Source organism: Danio rerio, chromosome 21 (assembly GCF_049306965.1).
Source record: "Danio rerio strain Tuebingen ecotype United States chromosome 21, GRCz12tu, whole genome shotgun sequence".
In the NCBI taxonomy this organism is placed as follows: domain Eukaryota; kingdom Metazoa; phylum Chordata; class Actinopteri; order Cypriniformes; family Danionidae; genus Danio; species Danio rerio.
In genome coordinates this window covers 15444258-15468780 of record NC_133196.1, presented here as the reverse complement: position 1 = coordinate 15468780, position 24523 = coordinate 15444258, and the positions used below count along the sequence as shown (strand labels likewise).

Genomic DNA, 24523 nt, shown 5'->3' with positions numbered 1-24523 from the left:
GTTTGTCTTCATTCGTTTCCAGAAGGCAAATTGGTTGCAGCATAAAAGCATCTCACACATAATACACAAAAAACACATTTTACCATACAAATCTACCCTAAATTAAAAACTTTACAGGGATAAATGAAAGTTTGAACCGATTTGTTTTAGTAATAGGAGTTCTGTATCAAATGTTAATATATTGAATATTAATTGTTTAATGTTCAATCGATTGTAAAAAAAATATCAAATTAACCATTAAATTAACCATATTCAATTTGTGTTGGCACAACATGACGGAATTGTGTGGAACCCAGTGTTTTTTAAAGTGCAAGAAGTCAACAAGCTTTGTTTACACTTGAGTCCACCATGTTCATCACTACATGTTGTCTTTGTGTTATGTTTTAGCAGTGTATTTAAAAATGATGTTTTTTGTTCTGTCGACCATTCAAGTACAGATTCTCTGTAAACCAATAGCATACACAAAAAACAATACCCTTACAAACTAATCCCAAAAAGTGTTATGGTATGATTCATTATTTTGATGCTTTCAAAAGTTGGCATACCAACAGTGCTTAGTTTGGATGTCTCCCTAATCCTGACCCATTAACTTCAGGTTTTGAAGTCTCTTCTACTGTTCTGATGAGTTGACAGACAAATGCACAGATCAATAAAGCCATCCATTCCCAAAAGGCCCCCTGAGATGCATCTAAGACCAGCGGCTCTACCTTCAATACGTGTCGCCCCATATACACTAACCTGTCTGAAAAGAGGCATAAATTGGTATTGACAACGAATCCTTTTTGTTCAAAGCTGGAGCAGGAGGAGGAAGTGATACATCTTGGAATTAGTAAACTTCATGAATATTAATGTGGCATTTCGTTCAACTGAGAAAGCCAGAATTTCCAGCCTGCATGTGATTTCCAATTTGAAGACTTTCAAATCAGAAGTCACAAACAAACTTTGCCAATGTGTGGTGATTGGTGGCTTGTTGCAAAGCAGTGACATTAACATACCAAAATACTTGATGCTAAAATACTTTGCATCTGGTTTTTGCGAAGATATTTGATGATTTAAACACAGTTCCTTTGAAAATAATACTACATTTGGACATTTTTTTTGAGAAACTGAGGAAGGAATTGTGCCAAAACGTTTGTGTCTTTAAATCACCCGAAGAATGTAAGAAGAAAAAATAAAAACAATACGAGGCAATTACTTGTTGAGTGCGAATCATTACCTTTTTGGATTATAGCATTGACAAGATTGACGTACCAAAGAAGCAAGCATGCAGGGCAAAGTTCAACAACTCTTTGGTTGTTACCAACATCCAGGAAAAAGTCAACTGCACTTTTAGTAAATATATTTTTTATATTAAGATGTTTATTAGTAGTCATAAAGTATGATCTTATTCGGCATCCCTCATCCTACCCAAAAACTAGACCCAACTTCTACCTCACTAACTATTAGTAAACAGCTAATTAGTAGGTTAATAAACTAGTAGTGTTAGTAAATGGTTTGTTAATACTGTGAATTGTGACCTAAAGTGATAATTTGTTTTGTTTTTAAAACAATAAAAATATTATTGTATGGTTTACCTTATTTTGCTTTTTAATTATTAGTGTTCATCATTCCCTTTTTGATTAATTTCTAAACCATGAACTGTAAATTCATTCAATTGAATTTTATTATATCTTTAATTTGATAGTTTAAACAAAGGAGTCTAAACCTCCTGTATACTTTGCATTAAAAAGTTCATCCAGTGAATCATTTTATTGATGGTTTTCACATAATTTTGAAGCAAAAACTCTAGGCTACAAGGTTCAGTACTCAAAAGTACGGTGGCCGGGAAGTGCAAAACAACATTACAAGTGTGAAACACTTTTACAAAGCTCGAAAACAAATTTTCCCCGCGTCACTCCCGGTGTGGTACATTCACGTCACTTCCGGTGTGTGGTACATGCCCTTTCCGTAGGGAATCTGTAATTGTAAATTTGTTTCGGGATTTGTAAGTGTTTTGCATCTTGTTAATTTTTTTTCTAAAATGTAAATTTGTTTTGTCCTTGGTAAAATTGTTTTTCCTATGTAATTGTGTCTGATGATAAGTGAAAATGTTTTTCAAAATGTAAGTTTGTCTTGAGCATTGTAAAAGTGTTTCACACTTTGTAATGTTGTTTTGCACTTCCCAGCCACCGTACAAAAGTCTTGTAAACAAAATGTCTTGTGTGTTTTTCATGGAGTTATTTTAAAGACTTCAGAATGTTTGTTTTTCACTAACCAAAAATACAATCTTGTACATAAATGTTGCTAACTTATTATTGTAGCCCAGTTTGTGATCTTTACAGTGGTATTAGACTTTAGCTATAGTGTATATGTGTATCTGAAAAAAAGCACAAATGTCAGGGCAAGTCAGAATTTCTCCAGTCCCACAAAATACCCTCAGATCCTAGACAAATGCGTGTTAAAATGAACAGATTCACTGAAATGAATCATACTTGCTAATGTTGCACAGAAGACGGTAGAAGAGTTTACAATACAGTGTGACATTATTAACAACAGAAATATCCCATTTTGTGACATTCAGACTTGCTGGCAGTACATTTAGGAAACAGCGACTGCAAAAATGCCCTAGCCTGCATGCTTTTCATCCTTCTGTGGAACAAAATGAGATTGTGAAAAATGTCTCAATGTTTTTGTCTATGCTGTACAATGAGGTCCGATGTAGTTTGAGCCTCAGCTTTCTTCCAGATATCTTTCTTTATTTCACATTGCCACGGAGGAATGTTCTTATCTTACTCTCTGGACAGTGGTGATGGATGAATTTAGTTCTATCTCTGAAATGATTGTGACCGCGGTTGCACTTTCTTTCCAATTGTTTGCAAACAGCGTCTGTTGTCCCATCACACTTCTTGCCTGTAGTCAAGGTTGTAGCAGAGCTTGTACAACCCCAATTATGTAAGTTGGGATATTTCGCAAAAAGGCAGAAAATCAATGTGAGTTCAGGAAAGTTATATTCTGATCAACTCTGATCCTGGATTTCCCTTTAATAGACATTTTTTGCAAACTTTTACAAATTGATGTTTTAGCTTGGCAAATAAAAAACTCTCTATGTTTTAAAAAGTGATTAGTTAACTTGAATAAAGCGTGTAAACCTGCTGCATTAAAAAAAGCAGACTTTACTAAAAAAGGGGGTAAAGCTGTTATAGCCTGGAAATATTGGGTTGATTTAAATGCATTTTTACAATTATGAACATAGTTAATTACTTCATAAAGTTAAGGCAATGAGTTTACTCTTTTTATTTAAATTTTTTTTTAAAGTAAAGTCAATTAATCACTTTGAAAATTTGACAATTTGTTTACTCACTTATGCGTAGTATTCTAACATTAACATTCTAACAATTCAGGACTTTTTGATTTAGTGACAAATTTCTATATTTTAGTGATTTGCTCATCCCCCAATGATGGTTGGGTTAATGGGTGAAGTTTGGGGACATGCCTTGTTTTAAAACTCATAAGATTTGGAAAACCTTTACGATCACAATTTTCATTTTTGGGGGAAACTATTCCTTTAATAAGGCAAGTCGTTGGACAACAGTGGATTTTATTGTGTAGTCAAAATTGAAAAAAGGGGGGCTAATAATATCGACAGCAGTATTTATTTATTTTTTATATATTTATTTTTATTTCAGCAAAACTAAAGAAAATAAGACATTCTCCAGAGGACAAATATATAGGTGACACTGTAAAAAAAAAAGTATTATGTTAAGCATCACATGGGAAATATTTGAAAAAGAATTTTACAAAGTTCACATAGTTTTGTCTTTAACTCTATAAGCAAATCATATTTGGATTTCGATGCCATCAGCCACAATAAAAAAAATAAAAAAAATAAAAAACAGGTGTTATGGCCAATTCGCTTCTGACCATACCATAAAAGATATCAGATACAGAAAGGTATATGAAATAAACATTCATTAAAGTTAATAACAAAATATAACAAACTGTCTTGAGATTTGAAAAAAAAAAAAGGAAATCAATGTGATGTTCTATAACACAAAAACATAAGACGGCAAAACAAAAGAGTTTGACAAAATTACCTCTCTGAGGAATAACGGTCCACCAGAAGTGCTGTTCTTCACAAAAATTATATATATATATATATATATATATATATATATATATATATATATATATATATATATATATATATATATATATATATATCGTCCAGCCTCTTCACTCTTGTGTATTACTCCACCCACATACAGCAATAAGCAGAGGACACTCTACAGTTTGACAAATATTGCTGTTGTTGGGCAACATAATGTACTATTGAGGCTTTTAGTCAAGAATGTAGTTGTTTAGATTGCAACTATGCAGTTTATTTATAAGGATAGTGCCTACTTTTAAATATTTATAATCTCTGAGAGACACCATGTCAGTAGCCATTAGCCTGTCTTTGAGCAAAGATGGTTAACAATGTTCATCCACAAGATGGCGACAGAGACCGCATAATAAACCCTAAGAGAAAAATAGCGTAATTTCAATCTACAGCTGATCAAATCATTATTATACAGGTAAATGATTTTCTAAGTCGATCTCTCTCTTTTGTTTGTTGAAGTGCAGTATTTATACCATAGTAATTTTGTGATCTCCCGATTGCAGCATAGAAATATAGCAAAATCTCTGTAGACTAATGGCATTTCATGCTGTTCAGCCTAATAATTTTAAAATGTGAGCAAAATCACCTGTTTTGTCATCACTTTAGACATTACGCTAGAGAATCATTCAAATACTCTAAAGTGACATCAGTGAACGAGTAATGGTTTCTGCTGTTCTGACGTCAGCTGCAGATGTGAACAAATGGCGGAAGAAAGTAGTTCCTCTTACAAAAGTTGTATAAACGCAATATCACATTTGTAGCAGTGTGATGTGGCTGTATATCGTCAATGGTGAGACACTAAGGAATGCCTCCCATTAGTGCCAATATACAGCCACATCGCACTGCTATAAATGTGATATTGCTCATATCCTCTACCAATAAATAAACAGTGGCGTCACACTGCGAGGCCACCGAATGGAAATAGTAGTGAAGACAGGGTTGTAACACAGGGCAGAGGCAAAACACTCCAATTTACAAAAGGAAAAGGAAAATTAAACAAATCTGATGGCTTTGTTTGCAGCAGCAACCGAAATTAAACTTGTTTATATTGAAAAAACACAATTTGGAAATCTTTTAAGTTAAAGAGAATAAACAAATACCAAATTCTTCATTTTAATTCACATTTGCAGAACGTCCCAACCAGTTGTCAAAAGGTGTAGGTCTTAGAGACTGATGCCTCTGGTAGGGTTTAATTGGATGTAATAATGAGCTTGTGCATTGAGAATTGTCTCAGCCTCAGTGTTGCGAAGCAGAAAACCTGCCATCGACCCCAGAAGAGCTGCAGTTAATCAGTGGATTCACTGAAGCCACAGCCTCCGGTTCTCTATTTGCCCTCCTCTGTTGTATTGAATGTCTTATTATTTTAAGGGTCTTTCCTTGCATTAGTAAAGCTCACTTTGGCCAAGTGGAACACAATATATTTTTAGATTTGCTTAGAATATTGTATGTTCTTTTTATTTTTGTATATGTTATTTTATTAGATAAATTTATGGTTTTGTTTGTGAAATAAAAATATATTATACTGTATATTACATAAATAACCTGCTTGATTTATTTTTTTAAGTAAGGAATGGTAAAGTGTGGACTTTGTAAAAGGATGGAGTACATGGTGGAGTCTACTTATTCTTTTGAGTTTTTTTTTATTCTGTTGAACACAAAAGAAGATCATTTGAAGAATGTTTGAACATTATCAATATTACATTCATAGTAGAAAAAACAAATACTATTAAAGTCAATGGTTAGGGGTTTCCAATATTCTTCAAAATATCTTATGTGTTCAACAAAAGAAATAACTCAAACAGGTTTAAAACAAGAGAATATATGATTACAGAGTTAACATTTTTGCATGAACTATCCCTTTAAGTGTAATTTTATAAATTATTTCGCACAAGGTTATAAAAATGTCTCTTAAATCAATTTTTTTTGTCTGCCCAATGATGAATTCCTCTCACTTAAGCTATAAGCGATTTGATTTTTTGGCTCTGTTCTGTCCCGTCACCATTCTTTTACACCTGTTTTAATCATTGTCTCTGTCCTTCTCCTTCTCCATCAGTCTTTCTGCCGTTGTCTGATGAACGGTCATGCTCTGAATACGGACATATCGGTGCTTAACCTGTCCGTTCCTTCATTCATCATTGTACTTAATGTGCATTTAAGACTTATAGCTACAGCAAAAGTACTTAAAGTTGGAGTAACACTAACTCACATTGACAGGAGCGGCTGTACAGACCGAGCTTTCTTCTGCAAAACTACCAGATTTGTCCATCACACATTGGCCTGACCAGTCCAAAACGGATTACAAATGCGCAAAAGAGCTCATGCTCACAGACTAAAAGGCTTTTATTAGTCTGGAGGGATTTCTCTTCTGATGAACGAGTGCTTGTGGAGCTGAAAACGGTCAAAGAATTGGAAACTTTCAGCCCAAAAAAATGTCTCTCTCAAATATGACAATGAAAGTGCATGATTGTCATATTTATGTAGCTATTTATTGGGAGGAAAATTATGGATTCTAAAAAAAAAAACTGCCTTTTACACTATTAAATGAATTGAAATTTAATAAAAGCAATAAAATAAAAATGAAAGTCAAATGATAATGTTTTGTTAGTAAAATAAAAATACAAATAAATAAAATAACAGTTAAATCATTTACACACACACACACACACAATTATTATTATTATTATTATTATTATTATTATTATTATTCATTTTCCTTTAGTCCCCATTCATTAGGCTTAGTCCCTTATTTATTAGAGGTCGCCACAGCAGAATGAACCGCCTATTATTATTCATTCATTCATTCATTTTCTTTTTGGCCTAGTCCCTTTTTTAATCAGGGGTCCCCCACAGCTACACTCTTGCATTCACACACACACGAACACGGGAAGACAGCAACTGACCCAGCTTTGGCTCAAACCAGCGACCTTCTTGCTGTGAGGCAATCGTGCTACAAACAGCGATAATCATTCATTCATCATTCACTCATTCATTTTCTTTTCGGCTAAGTCCCTTTATTAATCCGGGGTCGCCACAGCGGGATGAACCGCCAACTTATCCAGCACGTTTTTACGCTGCGGATGCCCTTCCTGCCGCAACCCATCTCTAGGAAACATCCACACACTCATTCACACACACATTCATACACTACAGACAATTCAGCCTACCAAATTCACCTGTACCAAATGTCTTTGTACTGTGGGGGAAACCCACGCGAACACAGGGAGAACATGCAAACTCCACACAGAAACGCCAACTGACCTAGCTGGGGCTCGAACCAGTGACCTTCTTGCTTTGAGGCAATCGTGCTACCCACTGCGATATTCATTCATTCATCATTCATTCATTTTCTTTTTGCCGTAGTCCCTTTATTTATCAGGGGTTGCCACAGCGGAACAAACCGCCAACTTTTCCAGCACGTTTTTACGCAGCGGATGCCCTTCCAGCCGCAACCCATCTCTGGAAAAACATCCACACACACTCATTCACACACACACTCATACACTACGGACAATTTAGCCTACCCATGTTCACCTGTCTTTGCACTGTGGAGGAAACCGGAGCACCCGGAGGAAACCTGTGCGAATGCAGGGAAAACACGCAAACTCCACACTGAAACGCCAACTGACCCTACTAAGGCTTGAACTAGCGACCCAGCGACCTTCTTGCTGTGAGGCGACAGCACTACCTACTGCGCCACTGCGTCACCACTGCGATATTATTATCATTATTATTATTATCATTCATCCATTCATTCATTCATTCTTTCATTTTTCTGTGGCTTAGTTCCTTATTTATCATGGTTCGTCACAGCAGAATGAACCGCCTATTATTATTATTTTTTTATTATTATTATTATTATTATTATTATTATTATTATTATTATTATTATTATTATTATTATTTATTTTTTCTTTATTTTTATGTATTTACTTTTTTAAAGCAGTTTACTGGTAAGGGGTTGCTTGAAGAAACTGACCAATTTTGAATTAGTAAAGACTTTAGACTTAACTTTTCCTTCAAACATGTAAAAAAAAAAAAGAAAAAAAAAGAAGAGTAAATAAAATAATGAAAAGCACAGCAGTGATTTAGTGAAAATAGGATGCCTATGCATGTTTCAACAAGACAAGGCAAAACCACATTTTGCACACATTACAAAGTCCTGGCTGCGGAGAAAGAGGATACAAGTACTTGACTGGCCTGCCTGCAGTCCCGACCTATCTTCGATAGAGAATTTGTGAACATTTTGAAGTGCAGAATGCAATAAACAAGACCCCGTACTGTTGCCCGCCTTAAGACTTGTTTACAGGGAGCATGGGAAAAAAAACTGCACATGAAACACTTCATCAGTTAGTGTCTTCAGTCCTTAAATGTCTTTTAAGTGTTGTGAAAAGGAATGGCAACATTACAAAGTAAATGCTTTTGTACTGCTTTTACTGTCCCAACTTTTTTTGAAATGTGTTGCAAGAACCAAAATTGGAGCATTTGTTTAATTAAAAAAATCTATAAAAATCATGAGGAACACATTAAATTAATGTTTAAATAATGCTTGTTGTATTATCTGCAATGACGTGCAATTCAAAGTAAATTTAGAAATCACTACTTTCTTTTTTTTTTTTTTGCGTTTACCATGATGTCCCTACTTTTTCTGATTTGTGGTTGTACTGTTAAAGTTAAAATTATTAGCCCCCCTGAATTATTATTCCCCGTTTATTTTTTTCCCCAATTTCTGTTTAATAACAGAGGGAAGATTTTTTTCAACACATTTCAAATATAATAGTTTTAATAACTTATCTCTAATAACTAATTTATTTTATCTTTGCCATGATAACAGTAAATAATATTAGATTAGATATTTTTCAAGACACTTCTATACAGTTTAAAGTGACATTTAAAGGCTTAACTAGGTCATTTAGGTTAACTAGGCAGGTTAGGGTAATTAGGCAAGTTATTGTATAGCGATGATATTTTCTGTGGACTATCGAAAACAAAATTAGTTTAAAGGGGCTAATAGTTTTGACCTTAAAATGTTTTTTGAAAAATGAAAAACTGCTTTTATTCTAGCTAAAATAAAACAAATAAAAATTTCTCCAGAAGAAAAAATGTTATCAGACATACTGTGAAGCCTTGTTCTGTTAAAAATATTTTGGGAAATATTTAAAATTCAAAGGGGCTAGTAATTCTGACTTCAACTGTATGTTTAGTTGATTATTATTGACAGTTTAAAAAGCTATTTATTGGTAGTTGAATATTTATGAGAAATGGACTGCCTTTAAAACAATGAAATAGAATTAATATGAAATCATGAATATATACAGTTTTTTACAATGGCTATGACACTTTTATCAATACATTTAACAAGTTTGCTAAACTCTTAACGCAGCAACACACCTAAAACACACAATTGGCCAAACAGTTAATTTTATGCTCAAAATCACACATTGTAAACTAAACCTCTAAACTACTTTTCAAAATACAATAATAAACGAACACACTACACCATGTCTAACAAAACACTGCAATCATGTTTCAAAATGAAATTATTGTTCAAAACACTAACACATGTTCTCTTCCAACATAAACATTTAGTCAATCAGAACACACTGACAATAAAAACACTATCATCAGCTAAAATTACAGAAACTGCATTAGTTTATGTGTCAGCTCTGCCCTTATATTTGAAGTCTCGTTACAGTTTTGTTTCGTTGGGTTAAGTAAATGCATGCATTTTCTTTCGTTTACGGCAAACATTCTATACAAAATGAAGAAAAAAAAATTGCTTTATAAAATTTACAGTTTATGTAAAAAAAATACAGACACAGAATTTCTGCAGTACAGACTTTTTTTGCAGAAGGACATCACTGCAAACAGAAAAAGCACCACAATTATAATAAAATAACAAAGTAATCTTCTATACTGCCCGGTCTTTTGCCACACGTTCTCATCCACATTATACTTGATATCTTCTGTGGCCCGGCACGGTAACTGTGGCCCTTTGGCCTATTATGTTTTTCCTACGGCGACATCCCCAGCCTTGTCAACATTGAAAATTTCATGTGGTACTTGATTGGCCTCTAACTTCATGACTCTCTGAAAGTAATTAGACACAGTGTATGCAAATGCTGTACTGTATATGTACTGTATGTACTAATGAACTCCAGGTTTAAAGAGTAGTTTACTGCAAAACACACTGTGTATAGTACACTAATGACTGTATTGCATAATCTTACATAGACGTATTGGTGACAGAGTTTTTTGATGCGCTCACTGTTCCTTTCAAAAACCTCAAGAGTCCTCTTTTAGAACATATGATCATGTGATTGGAAAAACCAAAACAAGACATGAGTGTGCTTTCTAGATGGGAGAGACTCATATTGCGGTTTATATATATATATATATATATATGTTTTTTTTTTTTCAGTTGCCAATGAGAAACAGCATATTGCGGTTATATAAGTAAATAAATAAATAAATATATATATATATATACATTTATTTATTTATTTATATAACCGCAATATGCTGTTTCTCATTGTCAATTGAATAAAATACAGGAAATAAATTTGTGTTTCAATTCACAATTAGAACAGCTGTTCACTTTGACTTTATCCTATATAATTTCTGTTTAGAACATGGTGTTATCTGTTCTGACATATTGTGTTAAAGCATTTGTAAATTTGACTGTAAAATTACATTGTTTTGTTCTTGGTTGTGCTTGTGTGTAAAAGAAGTTAAAGCATTTTAAATTTGTGTTAACTGGATGCATTTTGTGTCAAAACAACAAGAAATGTGTTAATTGTATAGCCCACGAAGACGGAGGTTGTGCTAATTGTGTTAAGAGTTTAGGAAACTTGTTAAATATATTGATAAAAGTGTCATAGCAATTGTAAAAAACTGTAAATAATATAATAACAGATTACAAATATATAAGAATGCTCGTGTTTGCAGTTTTAAAGGCATTTCTTTTTTGGGAGGGATTTCTCTTTTGATGAACGAGTGCTTGTGGATGTGGCTGTTCTTCCTTGTTAAGCAAGAAAAGGATCAAAGGGTTCAAAATTTCCAGCCCTTGAAAATAGGTCTAAATATGAGAGTGCATGACTCCCCTGGGCAAAAGTTTCCACGGCGGATGACTTTCTTGTAACACTCCTGAAGGGGCGAAGTGAATTGGCTTTGTGAAAGAGGGTGGACAGTTGAATGGAGGAGTCGCTGCTCAATATGAATGATAAGCATCTCGACAACCTCTAAAAGTGCAAGGTATAAAATAGGATGAATGTGAAATGCGCGTTGGGCAAAGGTGAGAGGATGTGCAGATCAAAGATATTCAAGCTATTCTGGGTGTCATTTGAAAGTATAAAGTAGACTTTGAGGTTGTGCGATTAGGAAACTTGCAGGGTAGTTTTATGTTATTTGAACTTAAAGATCAGTTCCTAAAGTTGTAGGCATTTAACAAAGATGTTCAGATCCTGTCTTGTATTTAATGTAATTCACTATAAAAATTGATAAATAAAACATAAAAATACTCCAATCTATTTAGAAAGGTAAGGCAGACTATAAAAACAAATGTTTGTGTGTGTGTGTGTGTGTGTGTGTGTGTGTGTGTGTGTGTGTGTGTGTGTGTGTGTGTGTGTGTGTGTGTGTGTGTGTGTGTGTGTGTGTGTGTGTGTGTGTGTGTGTGTGTGTGTGTGTGTGTGTGTGTGTGTGTGTGTTCTAGACATTGTAATAAACACTCAAAAAATATTTAAGTAATGTTGCTTACTTAAATTTTGAAAAAATCCAGACGTTCAAAAAAGGAGATCAGCTCAATGCGAAGATTGCAGGTAGAAAAAGTTCATTGCTGGCTGACCAGAACTATAAATGCATTTTATATCAATAACATAGTGAGGACACACAACAGGATCCATTAATCATGTAAATGTGTTTTTGAGGAACAACAACAAAAACATTTGCTTCCCTTTTTTGAATTGTTTAATAAGTGATGTTGTAATTTTGCAACAGTGGGCTTTACAGGGCTAAGGGGGCTAATAATGATTAAAAATAAATATTTAAAAACAACTTTTTATTCCAACTTAAAATTATGAAATAGTGTAAAATATATTAAAACATTTATAGGATTAATTAATTAATTTTAAAAAAATGTTTTATATTAGTTTATATGTATATAGTATGCCCTAAATTTTAGTATGTAAAGTGTTTCAGCATATATTTGTTTTTATGCAAGTGAGACAAGTGTGATGCTATTCGACAAGAGAAGCCCTTTGCAACTACATTGGAAAACCAACACGTGTGCCTGAGATTGCCAGGCGATGTGCACTTATCACACGGCTGAGCTTCCAATGTTTTAGCAAGAAACCCTCACCTTTAGAGCCAAAATTTGGGTGTTGGCCAAAAGTCGACCTATTAGGTAAGAGTGAAATGTGAGTTGATCAGGCCCACCTTTTCTCTCAGCTATGTGCACATTATTTCTGACTGCAAAGCGCAAATTTGAGGTTTGTAGTGTCAGTATAATTATCTAGAGTCAATATTCTACCTCTTGAAATTTAGAGAAAGTTAACTTTGAGGTCCGAAAATCCTTCTCTGGGTATTTGGTCATGCTTAAAGGTCAATATTTTACCTCCTAAAATTTAGAGAAAGGTGTGAAGTTAACCTTAAGGTCATGAGACCCTTCTCTGTTCATATGGTTGTCCGTTGAGCGCAACAGGAGAAAAACAAAAAATAACGCATTTGTTACAATATATAATATGTGTGTGTGTGTGTGTGTGTGTGTGTGTGTGTGTGTGTGTGTGTGTGTGTGTGTGTGTGTGTGTGTGTGTGTGTGTGTGTGTGTGTGTGTAGGTATGTGAATACAAATATAAAAATAAAACACAGTCATCATAGTTACAATTGCCTATAGGCAAATTGCCAAATATATTTAAATAGCTGATACTGTATAACTAATAAATAATGATTCAGACAGCTTAAATATGCTTTCAGTTGTGGTAAATGATTGTGTTATTGTCACACAAACTGTCACAGCACACACACACAACGTCTGCTCTGATTCAAAAACATGATAGCAAAGAGCAGATCATATGCGCAAGACGGCACAGACCACAAAAGCATTGGACTGATTTGAATTCTCCACTGAATGCTGTATTTTTTTTTTTATCAGAGAAACAGTTAGGACTCAGCATTGCTGTTATAGACTGTGGTTGTCATGAGTCAGATGCACTTTAGCTCAATGTTCACTCGATGCAGAAGGATAAATTGAGCTTCTGACTGGCAGAGCTGAGATATAAACAGAAAGCGATTGGCTACGTTTGAAAAGGGTCAGGGGCTACTAGATATGCCTCACCCTTTGTTCGGGTTTCAGTTCAATAAGCATGTACATCACACAGCAAACAAAGAAGTGCATTTCAAGGCACTTCAGGAGATATTTAAAGTGAAATCAAATTTTACAATGTTTAGTTTTTTTTAGAACTCATTCATTCATCCATTCATTTTCCTTCGGCTTAGTCCCTTATTTATCAGGGGTCGCCACAGCAGAATGAATATGTTTTGCACAGTGGATGCCTTTCGAGCCGCAACCCAGCACTTGGAAACACTAATACACTCACACACACTCATACACTACGGCCAAATTACTTTATTCAATTCACCTACACTGCATGTCTTTGGACACTCAGAGGTAAGTGGGCAGCCGAAGCGCAAAAAGTCGGCATACTGCTCTGTAGGCAAAATGCAGGCCGTCGTACCTCTGGCTACATAATTTGCGCTCTCCAAAAATGTGGATGGGGGTACGTTTTCACAATGAGCCTGTGTTGCATGTGGTGACCTCTGATAAATTAGAGACTAAGCTGAAGCAAAATGAATGAATGAAAGTCTATAGCACTTCAACCTATCTGCAAAAACAGTGTGAATGGTTGCCAAATCATGTTAAAATGGGCAATTTCTCACTTATTGTGAATCTCAGTTCTTCTATGTGTACAGTGTTATTCTTTAAGTGTACAATCAACCTATGCAAGTTTATCCACTGAAAAAAAGGTTTGTTTTAATAATCTTCAATCAAAGTTTGTGGTGGCCATTCTCTGTTGACAATTTTGCAGACTTTAGCCAAATATTCTTAACTATGCCACTTTTCCCAGCTGGCAAAATTCATGTAGCTCAAATCCACCCCTCACCAGACGCTTACATGCGGTCGACATATTGCATGGAATGATGGCACTTGGGCCACAATTAAGCCATTAAATACCACATATCAGCCAGAAATTAACCAAATGAACCAGATCTAACCCTATTCTGGGCCACAGTTTGCTTTTATTCTGGCCTAGATTCGGCCCACACCAGACACTTACATCCAGACCCCATACTGAATGGAATGATGGCTCTAGGGTGGTCCGCTTCTGTTTGCCGGATCTGGGCCACAAATTAGCTATTACTACCAATACCTGCCACGTCAAAGAGCTACGGTTTGACCCCTTTAATTATCAAATGATCATTGTACTTTATCTTTGTCAAAAGTGACCTATCAAATGTTTTAGGATAACAGTACCGTACTTGCCACATCTTACCTCAGCTACTTTCAGCACACACCATCTTTAGCCTGAGATACTTGCCCATATTTGCCAAATCTCATCTGGGCTACTATAAGCTCACAGTCATTCACAGCTTACTGTGTCGAATATTTGCCAAAAGTGGTCCACATATGTTTTAAGATAATTGGGCCACATTTTTACTATATCTTCTCTGGGACACTTTAGACTAACAGCCACATTAGCCAAAGCTTACTGTGCCGAATAATCACCAAAAGTGGTCCACGTATATTTTAAAATTATTTGGCCACATTTGTCATATCTTCTCTGGGCCACATTAGGGTCAAAGCCACATTTGCCAGAGCTTACTGTGCTAAATACTTGCCAAATGTGGCCCACATTTGTTTTAGGATAACTGGGCCACAATTTCCATATCTTCTCTGGGCCACTTTAGACCTACAGCCACATTAGCCAGAGCTTACTGTGCCGAATAATCACCAAAATTGGTCCACATATATTTTTAAATAATTTTGCCACATTTGTCATAGCTTCTCTAAGCCACATTAGGGTCAAAGCCACATCAGCCAGAGCTTACTGTGCCGAATATTTGCCGAAAGTGGCCCACGTTTGTTTTATGATAACGGCCACATTTTCCATATCTTCTCTGGGAAACTCTAGGCTCAAATCCACATTAACCAGAGCTTACTGTGCCGAAAATTCGCCAAAAGTGGTCCACATATGTTTTAGGATTACTGGACCACATTTTCCGTATCTTCACTGGGCCACTATAGTCTCAAATCCCCTTTAGCCAGAGCTTACTGTGCCGAATTTTCACCAAAACTTGCCCACATATGTTTTAAAATAACTGGGCCACATTTTTCATATCTTCTATCGGCCACTGTAGGCTAACAACCACATTACCCAGAGCTTATTGTGCCGAATATTTGCCAAAAGTAGCCCACACTTGTTTTATGATAACTGGGCAACATTTGCAATATCTTCTCTGGGCCAATCTAGGCTCAAAGCTACATTATCCAGAGCTTACTGTACCGAATATTTGTCAAAAGTGGACCACATTTGTTTTAAGGTAACTGGGCCACATTTTCCATATCTTCTCTGGGCCACTATAGGCTCAAATCCACATTAGCCATAGCTTACTATGCCGAATATTTGGCAAAAGTGGACCACATTTGTTTTATGAAAACTGGGAGATATTTGCCATATCTTCTCTGGGCCACTTTAGGCTCAAATCCACATCAACCAGAGCTTACTGTACTGAATATTTGTCAAAAGTGAACCACATTTGTTTAAGGATAACTGGGCCATATTTGCCATATCTTCTTTGGGCCACTATAGGCTCAAATCCACATTAGCCAGAGCTTACTGCGCAGAATATCAGCCAAAAGTGGCCCATGTTTGTTTTAGGATAAGTGGGCCAAATTGTCATATCTTCTTTGGGCCACTATAGGCTCAAATCCACATTAGCCAGAGCTTACTGCACAGAATATCAGCCAAAAGTGGCCCATGTTTGTTTTAGGATAACTGGGCCAAATTGTCATATCTTCTCTGGGCCACTATAGGCTCAAATCCACATTAGTTAGAGCTTACTGTGCTTAATATTCACCAACAGTGGCCCACATGTTTTAAAATAACTGGACCATGTTCCATATCTTCTCTAGGCCACTTTAAGCTCACAGCCGCGTTAGCCAGAGCTTACTGTGCTGAATATTTGCCAAAAGTGGCCCACATATGTCCTAAGATAACCAGGCCACATTTGCATCTACACATGTGAGCCACTTTGGGTTTTTTGCCAACTGTGGCTCACATTTGTCCTCTGTCATTTGGGCCAAATTTACCATTTCCACATTTATTTATTTATTTAATTGTTTAACCAGGAATGTCCCATTGAGATACAATATCTCTTCTACCAGGGAGTCCTGGTCAAGACAGGCAGCAGAAAAAAAAGTAATGAAAAAAAATTATAATAATAAATACATGTCACAACACACAGACACGCAAAAAATGTATAAACCATAGTCAATTGCTAAAACATGTGCACTGTTTTAAATTGACAGTCTTCACATGGGCCACATTAGATTACATTTTGCCATAAGTGCCAAATATTTGCCCTAAATGGCCTATATATATATGAATTAGAATCTTTGGCCCCCCTTTTGCCATTGTACAGGTGGGCCACTTCAGGCTCACATTCATTTTGTCTGGGCCGAAGGAAGACCACCAGTGCCGTATAACTGGCTAAAGCGGCCCACATTTGTATGCTATCTGAGGTACAGTTAGTTTGCTATGAGGAAATGGTGCACAAAAAGAAAGCCCCACCCCCTACTCAATATTCCCTTTAAGTTGGAACTACATCAACCTACTGAACTAAAAGTCTTCTGGAATTTAAGGAGACAAAGTGCACACTGTACGTGTTAAGACAGATATATCTTCCAGTTTCACCTCTAAACTACTTTACTAAATGAAGAATGAGTAGCCCGTCGCGTTTTGACGTTTGACGTAGCAGCAGATCAGATGCTATTCCTCTCACAGACCTGGACTGGTAACAAAAAGTGATTGCTGTCTGGATATCGGAGACAATTGGGCAAAACAAGTCGATTCCTCACCCCTCTTTGCTTCCAACTTCTTTTTCCTCCACCTCCATCACTGTGGAGAAGCAGAGAAATGTCAGCGGTGGCGTGATCAGGGCAGTCGTTCCTCCAAATGCCAAGCGTTTTTACTCGTTCGCTCTCAAGGGCGTTAGAACTGACAGCCATGAATCCTCTGGAGGCCTTTGAGTCTTCTTGTCGACTGTTCAACTTTCTCTCATTGGCAGTCAAAGCATTACTTTGCTGCTCATTTGCATGAAGTCGTCTCTTATGTTGTCGGAAATCGACGTCTCTTATTGAAAACGAATGACTGGCGGTTGCTTTGAGGCTATAAATCGCTATCGTTCTTTTACAGATGTGTTAAATGCGGTCAAAGCAAAGGAGAAATGGAGGGATTTGGGGAAAAGAAGGAAAGATTGAACTGTCGAGCAAACATGGGGATTATTTGTCTTCATCTTTTCAGGATAATAATATTCTCCTGATGTGTCCATGTTCATCCAGACTCGTGCATGTCTGCTTGGTCGGGTCAGGACAGATGATGGAGATTAGATTGCAGGTGGATTTATTAAAGATTATTTTACTTTCTGATTCTCTTTCTGGCTCAGTCTTTAAAATAAATATAGGTTTTGCCAATTTTCTTACTTCCCTGTCTTGTGTTTTTGTACCTGTGCCAGGGCCCTTCATTTGTTACCATAGTTTGTGATTGTCTATGCCCCCTTGTTATCCTATTAGCATTGTATTAATACCCCTTTGTTGTTAGTCCTAGCGCTTCATTGTCTTAGTTTTTTTATGATGCATTAAGGCACCGTTTACATTCATTCATTCATTTTCCATCAGCTTAGTGCCTTTTTTTATCAGCAGACGCCACAGCGGAATGACCCGCCAACTATTCCGGCATATATTTTATGCAGTGGATGCCCTTCCAACCGCAACCAAGTACTGGGAAAAACCTATACACTCTCACACTCATTCTCTACAGCCAATTTAGTTTGTTCAAATTACCTATAGTGCATGCCTTTGGGCTGTAGGGGAAACCGGAGCACCCATCTGGGGCTCAGCCCAGCAACCTTGTTGTGAGGTGACAGTGCTAGCCACTGAGCCACCATGCAGCCCTGTGCAGCCCCTATATTTAAAAATGCATATGTTTATTACCGTTATGCCTAGTATTCACACTACTTTGGCTAGTTGTTGTGACAAGAACTGGTACTTTGGTAACAAGTTGGTTCTTGGAAAAAGGAAAAAAATCAACACGGCACCAGGTTTTCTTAAGTACCTGTAATACCAATGATCCGGTTGGCCTGGTTCTCTGCCATAAGTGAAATATGTGCAAAGTGAAAGCATGCTACTAGCGGTGTTTCTGATGCAGTGGCTCTGAATCCACTTGTTGATAAGAAAGGAGAAAATCCACAATATGAACCATTAGTGCCCAAATAGTGTTTTTCTGTTTAATATATGTTCTGTTCTTCACTGAAATGTGCAGCAATGACTGTATATACATAAAAACAATCCGTTGATAAGTTTCAAATGATGACTCTGACACATAGCCAAACGAATTTTGTTTCCATGTCATGACTGAATCTGCAGTAAAACTACAATGCATGCCAGATGAATCTTTTCATCTCATATTTTAGCAGCCCATGCTTATTGTGGTTACACATCCAGGTCTACATTTCTGGGGACAGTGGAATACGTTACTGGAGGTACCTCTGCTTGCAGTTTTTGTTTTTGCAAATCTGCCAGAGGCCGCTGTGTCTGCTTTTTGATGATCGCAAATTTCTCTCGTGCATCCTCTTCTCACGTAAATCCACCAGAGGGTGCAATATACCTGACATGGCCAGCTTGCTGTCGACCGACTGATGACCGACTGACCCACCAAAAAGTTGATTTCACCATATTTTCAGCCTGTTGTTTACTTATTTATTTTGTTTTTTGATTTTGTTTTATCTGGTTTCTGGAACTGTTCTTCGTCAGACTCGAACCTTGCCATCGCAATCAACTCCGCTACATATCCCAAGTCCGCCAACATATGCGGCGAACCACTGAACAAACTGGTAACAGAAAGAGCCATCCACATAGAGATAATCGATCAGCAGTAGCAGGAAAAGGAACATAAACTGGCGGCGTCATAGCATTCGTCATAAAGACAAAATGCAGCCCGATGTACCTACATAATTCACGCTCTTCAGAAATGTAGATGGGGGTACGTTTTCACAATGAGCTTGTGTTGTATTTTAATTACATAGCACTGCTGAAATGCTCAGATAGGACGGTTAATGTGAGCCCTGCCCTAACTCGCTGAAACATTCTTCCGCAGATAAATTTATCTTGATTTGCTGTAAGACAGATGTATGTCAGACCTATGTTGTTTATAGTGGTTGGCCAGAGGAGAAATGATCATGCCCAACTGAACCTTGTTTCTCAAGGATTTTTCCTTCACTTTCATCAATTGGTGAAGTTTTATTCCTCGCTTTTTTTGGGACTTGTGGGGCTACGCATCACTGGATTTGCTCTTCAGTGTTTGGACTTTTAGCAGTGAAAATAAACCCCACTGAACTGAACTGAACTGAACTGAACTGAACTGAACTGAACTGAACTGAACTGAACTGAACGAAACTGAACTTCCACTTTGAAAACTGGACTGGCACAGATTCAGTTTCAATCTAGAACTTCTATGTTAAACTGCTTTAAAATCAGCTTCATTGTAAAACCACTATATTAATAAAGATGAATTAAATTGAACAACAAAATTATAAATTGTAATTTTTGTACTTTTTAAATTCAATTTAAATAATTTTTAATTTATATTTTAAATTTTAAATTTTGAATTATGCCAATTGTAAGGAACTTTCTGAAGAACAAAATATGATTGATTCCTTTTTCTCTCTGTCCTAATAAACGATGTGTAGCAGAATTTTTATTTCTGTTTTTTTAGACATGTTAGCATAAAAAAGATGATTAACATAAAAAGCATGTTTACATTAAAAAGTAGATTAAAAAAGACTTATAACCCTTTAAACTATTTAAATGTTGCTCAGATTTCTAAATAAATATAGTGGGTTAGTTGTGTGTTGTGTTTGTGTGTGTTGTGTTTGTTTGTTTGTTTGTTTGTTTGTTTGCTTGCTTGTTTGTTTGTTTTGCTCTGGTACTGTGATTTGTTCCGTGAACTAGTTTCAAGTATTTTCACTGGTATTGGTAACAAACACTCACATTTTGGTACCGTATCGTGTATGGCCATACACCCAAAGCGCTTCACAATAATTAGGGGGGTATCTCTACATCACCACCAGTGTTCAGCATCCACTTGGATAATGCGACGGCAGCCACAGGACAACAGCACCAGTGCACTCACCACACACCAGCTATTGGTGGTGTGGAGAGACAGTGATAGAGTTAATTCAGAGGATGGGCATGATTGGGAGGCCATGAGATTTTTAATTACCACAGAGAGTCAGGACCTCGGTTTAACATCTCATCCGAAAGACAGCGTCCACTGACAGCATAGTGTCCTCTTTACTATACTGGGGCATTAGGACTCACATAAACCACAGGTTAAGCGTCCTGTCCCCTGCTGGTCTCACTATCACCACTTCTAACAGCAACCTAGTGTTCCCATGTGGTCTCCCATCCAGGTACTGACCAGGCTGCAGGGTGATACGGTTGTGGCAAAAGCCAAAAGTTGTTGGCATCATACTGCCCCATAGCATTCATTTTAACTAGAAACAGCAGTCAAATATAAATGTATGTTAAAGGACATGTTTTCGGTTTTACAAAAAGATGGCTGAAGCATGTTTAATGGACCTGTGATACATTTAACACATTGTGAAGTCTAGTGTGTGCAGTGGGCATTGTTAAGAACATCTGCTTTGGCATTTCATAGCAGAAAGTCATCCAGTTTGGGAGGAACATCCATTTCGCAGTGAGCTCTTCCTGTAAAGTCTTTTGAAATGCTCTCTATTACATTCCTGTGTGGTTTGATGTGTTTCCTGTAATAACCGTATCTTGCATCGCTCTGTGCTTGAACACTTCTGGAGTGATACTCGGAGACAAAAAAAGAAAGAAACGGCAGCAGATAAACCTGAACTAATGATCCGGTGTTTCGCTAGGGAAAACAAGAGCTTGTATCAGCCGCATCGATTTCAAATACCTCTCTTCTCTTGTTCTTTGGGAAAACAAAGCTGCATGACGTCCGAATTGATCAACAGCATAATTTATTAATAACATGATTACCACAAACACTCTTTAATTACCCTCAAGCGTCTTCAGAGAGGCAGAGCTGTATTGATTCATAAAGAGAGCTGGTTAGTGATGAAAACAGAATTAGAGTTAGATTAAGAGAAATGAGACCAGTCTGGTATTGTGACAAGTTTAAGATGAGACACTACAGGCAAAATGCACCTCTTATTTTCTGAATAGGGTGGGGTTTTTTTGGGGATTTTTTGCTTAACCGAAAAGAAATCTCAGAAATTCATTGATAAGCAGTGTTGGGCATGTTCCTTTTAAAGAGTAATTAGTTGAAGTTACTAGTTACTTCTTACAAATAGTAAATTAGTTAGTAACTGAGTTACATAATTATAAAAGTAACTAATTACCTGGGAAAGTAACTATTGTGTTACTTTAAAAAATCTAATTTGTCAAACGACCAAAAAAATAAATATAAAGCATTGTATGCTAATCTACGCTATTTTAATGTTGTTGTGGGACAATGTAAGAGGCAATGACAGCACGTCCTCAACTATATATCTAGATATTATTTTGTTTAATTCTATCTGAGTAATAAGTGTTTGTTTTATAAAAACTGCTGTTATTATATATTTTTTTACAATTTTGAGCCAAATCTCAAGAAAGTCGTGTGGTGTGACTGTCTCAAGCATAGTTCAATAAATTACAACTCTTATATTAAAAAAAATAATAAATAAGGGCGCCACAGTGGCTCAGTGGTCATCAATGTCACCTCACAGCAAGAGGGTTACTGGTTCAATCCCGGCTAGGCCAGTTGGCATTTCTGTGTGGAGTTTGCATGTTCTTCCCATGTTTGTGTAGGTTTCCTTCAGGTGCTCCGGTTTTCCCCACAGTCCAAAGACATGTGCTGTAGGTGAATTTGGATGAATCAAATTGGCCATAGTGTATGAGTAAGTGTGTGAATTAGTGTATTCGGGTGTTTCCCAGTACTGGGTTGCAGCTGGAAGGGCATCTGCTGCCTAAAACATATGCTGGAATGGTGGTTCATTCCGCTGTGGTGACCCCTGATAAATAAGGAACTAAGCCGAAGGAGAAATTAATTAATAAAAATAAATAAATAAATAAATAAATAAATAAAATCATTAATAAATACCTCAGGCCTTATTATACAAGTGGCAATTTTAGTAAGTTGCAGTCGTTTGTTTTTTAAAAACAAAAGAATTTGATACATTTTTGTGTGACACTGTATGCTATTTTTAAATCTGCAATTTTTTTTTAAATAGTAATAAGTAAAGTACGCCATTAAAGATCATGTGACTGAACACCCTTGCGAAGCCCATTATGTTTACAGTTAAGTTTTGCCTCAATGTTTTACATATTGAACTTTTTCGGAACCCTTATAAAAATACATTTTGTTGTCCTTCGACAAGATTGACAAGTCATGTAGAAAAAATATAATATTCATAATTTCATATAAAATAAATGGCATGAAAATAAATGTCCTACAATGAAAGGCAATTTACTCTCACTCTATTTGTATATTATGTACTCTATTTATTAGAGTTGTTTTTACAACATACTGTAGGACATTTTACGGTACTTTGTAAAAAGTAGGAAAAAACTGTGTTGAGAGTAAGTGACCCCTCATATTTTTAAACATCAGACTTCTAACTATTTCTTTTACCAAAATAAAAGCAATTCACGGCCTATTTGTCATATAAAACTTTATAAGTGGATTCATTTATAAATTCGAAAGATTTCTACATTTTATTCTACAACAGATTGTGATTGTATTATTATTTTTTTAGCTTTTCGCAGTATTTTACCACATACTTTATCCTGTGTTCAGATTTTAGCATTAGAAATGTATGCAATTTAACACACTTTTAATTAGAGTCCTTATTATTCTTATTTATTCATTCATTCATTTTCCTTATTCTTAGTCCTTCATCAGAGGTCGCCACAGCAGAACTAACCACCAACTATTCCATTTTTAAACAGCGGATGCCCCTCCAGCTCCAACCCAGTACTGGAAAACACCTATACAATCTCACATTCACACACACAACGCCTTGAACCAGCAACCTTCTTGCTGTGAGGCGACAGTGCTAACCACCAAGCCACCGTGCCACCCTGTTTATTCATGCATATTTAAATATAACATTTTAGAAAACTTGTAGTACAAAAAAGTTAGCAATTCTTAATGTAATCAGTCAACTGTGGAACTATTAGTTATTTTTTACCCTCTTAATCCCATAGTAAGAGCTTCAGAAATGGAAATATTGTACGCAGAGTCGGACTGACAAAAGAGGAAACGTTGAGGGAGATAAATGTGTGACAAGCTGAGGGAAAAAGATGAAGAGAAGATCAGCGAGTGGGAGGATAAATGGGGGAGATGAGGAAAAACTGTCTGAGCCATGTATATGGACCACTTTTGTAGCACAGGATTAAACTGAAGCTACAGCATGTCTTTTTTTCTAAAACTGTACAGTTTTTCATCCCATATTGAGAAATGAAGCTGAATTAAGATGTATTGCACTTATATTAAAAGCAGAACTACATGCTTGCCATCTAAAATGAATCTTTTGGTTTCAGAAACATGCAGAGGACTAAAAATAAAGAAATAAATTCTCTCTGGTTTTTGCTTTATTATTATTTGTTTATTCAAATGTTGTTGTTTTTTCCTAGATTAAGTGCATGTTGGTGTTTGGTGCATTTAAATGTTTTACACTGATATATTAAGTCACTTATTGAACTTCAAAAACAATATATTTTTATTATGAAAAAGAGGAATCTTAATATAATATTAAGATATAATAAGTATTGTTGCAAATGTAATAATATAAAATAAGCTTTTTAAGCAAAACATATTGCTTAAGTGGGCTGATAATATGTTAATAATAATTATAATAACACTAAAATGGTTTCTAAAAATGAAAAAAAAATAAATAAAATAAAATCTGAAATTAAACAAATAAGAATTTCTCCAGAAGAAAATAAATTATAGGAAAGCTCTGGAATAATCTTTTATGCAGAATATTTTTATTTATAATAAATATAGTTTTATCATAAATATGTATTAAATTTGAATAATA

At 35.9% G+C, this 24523-nt stretch overlaps 1 protein-coding gene across 4 annotated transcripts in view; it reads left to right on the top strand.

Annotated features, from left to right (window-relative positions):
* The window catches only part of whrna (whirlin a), a 193800-nt gene that overhangs the window by 108977 nt on the left and 60300 nt on the right, over nucleotides 1–24523 (top strand). The gene's annotated exons all lie outside the window — the stretch shown is intronic.